Source organism: Sapajus apella, unplaced genomic scaffold (genome assembly GCF_009761245.1).
Source record: "Sapajus apella isolate SASKATOON/1434 unplaced genomic scaffold, GSC_monkey_1.0 scaffold6, whole genome shotgun sequence".
NCBI classification, from domain to species: Eukaryota; Metazoa; Chordata; class Mammalia; order Primates; family Cebidae; genus Sapajus; species Sapajus apella.
In genome coordinates, this window is record NW_022436946.1 from 16,129,726 (window position 1) to 16,134,567 (window position 4,842).

Consider the following 4,842-nt stretch of genomic DNA (forward strand, 5'->3'; position numbering starts at 1 on the left):
ACTGGGTATATACCCAGAGGGAAAGAAGTCATTATTCAAAAAAGATACTTGCTCATGCATGTTTACAGCAGCACAATTCACAATTGCAAAACTGTGAAACCAACCCAAATGCCCATCAGAAATTGTGATATATATAGATATATATATATAGATATATATATATACACATATATACGTATATATATATATACACATATATATATGTGTGTATATATATATATATACATGATGGAATACTACTTAGCCATAAAAAAGAATGAATTAACAGCATTTGCAGTGACCTGGCTGAAACTGGAGACTATTATTCTAGGTGAAGTAACTCAGGAATGGAAAACCAAACATCATATGTTCTCATTGATATGTGGGAGCTAAGTTATGAGGATGTGAAGGCAAAAGAATAATACAAGGGACTTTGGGGACCTTGAGGGAAGAATGGGAGGCGAATGAGGGATAAAAGACTACAAATATGGTGCAGTGTATACTGCTTGGGTGATGGGTGCACCAAAATCTCACAAATCACCACTAAAGAACTTACTTATGTAACCAAATGCTGCCTGTACCCTAATGACTTATGGAAAAAAATATAAAAATATAAAAAAGAGGCACATCTAAAATATAAAGACATAAAATGATTGAAGCAAAAGTAAACAATATGACATACAAATACTAACCAAAAGAAAAGTTAATGTACCTAGACAAGATAGTTTTAAAAGCAAAAACATTACCAAAAATAACGAAGATCACTTCATAAAGGTAAATGATCGGTTCACCAAGAACATTTAACAATTTTAGATTTGTACGTACCTATCAGTGTAGCCTCAAAAAGTATAAAGCAAAAGTGAGAAAATTACAACCCATAATACTAATGGGGGTGTTTACTAACCTCCCTTGCAGCTTGATTAAACAAGCATTTAAAACAAATCAATAAATGAAAGATTCACATAGTGCAAAGAAAATTTCAACCACACACACACACTCACACATATTTGGAAATAAGCCATTTAATATTTTTGGAACACATATAGAACAAAAATATTGGGCCATGAAGCCAATGTCAAGAAATATGAATGTATTGAAACCATACAAACATGTTCTCTGAACACAATCCAATTAAGTTGTAACCCAATAACATAAATATAATATGAAAATTTTATATAGTTGGAAGATTAAAAATTTCCTTTGAAATAATTCATAGAGCAATAAGGGAATTATAATAGAAGTTTGAAAATATTTTAAACTGAATGGCATTAAATATGTCATTGGTAAACTTTTGTGATCCAGCTCAAGCAGTAGTACTTAAAAGAAACTTTAGTCTTACATGCATATATATTAGTAAAGAAGGAAGGCTGAAATTAATTAATCATCAACAAGAAGTTAAAATAAGCTCATACAATTTAAAGAGAAAGAATATTAACTATTGGAGCATAAGTCAATAAAATAAAATGATTATAAATAGGGAAAACTAATAGGGCCAAAAGTTAGTTTTCTGAAATAACTAATAAAAATTATAAGTATCTGTTTAACTGAGAAAAAGATAGAGCAGGTAAAAATAATAACTACAGTAATACAAAAAGAAATATAATTATAGATGCTATAGTCATTAAAAAAAAAACAATAAGGAATTTTTGGAGGCCAGGACAGTGGACCACCTGAAGTCAGAGGTTCGAGACCAGACTGGCCAATGTCGTGAAACCCCTTCTCTACTAAAAATACAAAAATTGGCCAGGCATGGTGGTGCATGCCTGTAATCACAGCTATTTGGGAGGCCAAGGCATGAGAATCACTTGAACCCGGGAGGCAGAGGTTGCAGTGAGCCGAGATTGCGCCACTGCACTCTAGCCTGGGCGATAAGATTGAAACTCTGTCTCAAAACAAAAACAAAAACAAAAAACAAACAAACAAAAAAAGGATATTATAAACATCCTGCATAACAATGGATTTGAAAGTATAACAGACAAGGACAAATTCCTAGGAAAACATATTTTTCCACAATTAAGAACTCAAATCAATAGTGAAAAAATTTTCCCACAAAGAAAACCAGCTTCGGATGGCTTTTGTGGATAGCTCTATCAAACATTCAAGGAAGAAAAGTGGTTCCAATCTTACATAAAGTGTTCTAAAGAATAGAAAAATAGGATATACTCCCATATTTATTTTATGAAACTAGAACAACTTGCCACTAAAACCTGACAAAGGGAGTGTGAGATATAAAAGTTACCAGCCAGTTTTAATCATAATGCAAAATTCTTGAATAAAACAGTGGAAAATGATAATCTTCTCAACAATAGCGCTGGAAGCATTTGGTAGCCACATTCAAAAAAACAAACAAAACTTCAATCCAATCCATACCTTATACCATAGATAAAATTATTTCTAAAACTACGAAATTTCTAGAAGAAAGCATAGGGAAAAACCTTCATGGCCTCTGGTTAGACAATTATTTCTTACTTATGACATCAAAAGAGTACCCATTAAAGAATAGACTAATACACTTATTAGTATTAGTTAGAGCTTACTCAAAGTTAAAATTTTCTACTCTTCAGAAGACATTGTGAAGAGAATGAAAAGATAAGTCATAGACTGGGATAAAATATTTGTAAATCATGTCTTACAGAGAATTCTAAAAACTCAAAGGTAAGAAAAAACTCAATAAAACAATGAGCAAAATATTTTGATAGACATTTTGCCAAAAAAGATAGACAGAAAGCAAATAAGCACATGAAAAGATACTCAGTCATCAGTCATTAGAGAAATGCAAATGCAACCACAATGAGATACTACTACATAGCTATTCAAATAGATAAATTTTTTAAAAAACTGATTATATCAAGTGTTGGCAAGTATGAGAAAGAACTGGATCTCTCATACAATGATGGTGGGAATATGTAATAGGAAATTCACTTTAGGAATCAGTTTGACTGTATGTTAAATAGTTAAATCTAAACCTACCATATGATTCAGTCATTCTACTTCTAGAAATGAATACATATGTTTATCTGCATATCCCATGAAAAATAAAAAACAAGACTTGTACACAAATGTTCAAGAAGCTTTATTTGTAACAGCCAAAATGAAGAAACAATCCAAATATCCATCAACAGGCCAATGGTCAAACGAATGATGGTATCACTGTAAAATGGAATACTACTCAAAAATAAGAAGGAATGTACTATTGATAAAGGCAATAAAAACATAGATGAACCTGGAAATAATTTTCATTATGCTGAGTGAAAGAAGTCAGGCAAAACTGAGCACATATTTTATCATTTCATTTATATGAAACTCCAGGAAATTCAAACCCATATATAGTGACAGAAAGCAGATTAGTGCTTCCCTAGGGATAAAAGAGAGGGTGGGAGAAAGAGATTATAAAGGGGCATAAATAAACTTTTTGGAGTGATGAATGTGTTCATTATCTTGTTTGGGTTGATGGTTTCATGACTGTATACACACATGAAAATTCACATTTATCATTTAAATGTGCAATTTATTATGTTAATTGTACCTCAGAAAAGCTTCTAACATATTAGCCAATATATAAACAGGTTAATAACACCATGACCAAGTGAGTTTATCCCAGGAATGTAAGGTTGCTTTCACATGAGAAAGTAAATAATTGTAATCTATTAAATGAATAAGGAAGAAAATCAGATGAATGTTTCAATAAATACACAGAAAGCATTTAATGAATTTTAATGTGCATCTATAATTTAAAACATAACTCTTATGGAGTCAGGAATAAAACCAAACTTTCATAGACTGATAAAGATTATTCACAAATAATAACTTTAGGGCTGGGCGCGGTGGCTCACGCCTGTAATCACAGCACTTTGGGAGGCCGAGGCGGGTGGATCATGAGGTCAAGAGATCGAGACCATCCTGGTCAACATGGTGAAACCCCGTCTCTACTAAAAAACTACAAAAAATTAGCTGGGCATGGTGGCGCGTGCCTGTAATCCCAGTTACTCAGGAGGCTGAGGCAAGAGAAATGCCTGAACCCAGGAGGCGGAGGTTGCGGTGAGCCGAGATCGCGCCATTGCACTCCAGCCTGGGTAACATGAGCGAAACTCCGTCTCAAAAAAAAAAAAAAAAAAAAAAAAAAAACCAAAACAAATAATAACTTTACTGCAAATATCACACTTAATGGTGAAATACCAAAAACTTTCCTTTTAAGAATGGGATTAAAACAGACACTTGCAAATAAACTTTTATTTTATTTCAACCAGCTCTTTACTGGAGTACTAGCCAGTTCAGAATAGTAAGAAAAATAGATTAAAGATACAAAGATTTTTTTCTACTCGTGAACCCAACTCTTTTAACTGAAAAAGAAAAAAAGAAAGAAAAAAATATACAAAGATTTTAAAAAAATAGAATAGTCAATGGTAGCAGATGCTGGGGTCCTGTACATAGAAAATTCAAAAGAATTTATAGATAAACAAGCAAAATTTTAAAAAAGACTGGATACAGTGACTCATGCCTGTAATTCTAGCACTTTGGGAAGCCAAGGTAGGCAGATTGCATGAGCCTAGGGGTTGGAGACCAGCCTGGGCAATATGGCAAAAGCCCATCTCTACAAAAAAAAAAATTAGCCAGGTGTAATGGTGAGAGCCTGTAATGGCAGCTACTCAGAAGCCTGAGGTGGGAGGATCACCTGGGCCCAGGGAAGTCGAGGCTGTAGTGAGTCATGATCATGCCACTGGACTCCAGCCTGGGTGACCCAGTAAGACCTTGTCTCAAAAGAAAAAACAAACAAACAAACAAACAAACAAAATATATGTATACACACACACACACACACACACACACACACACACACACACAAAATTAGTTGTATTCCTATAT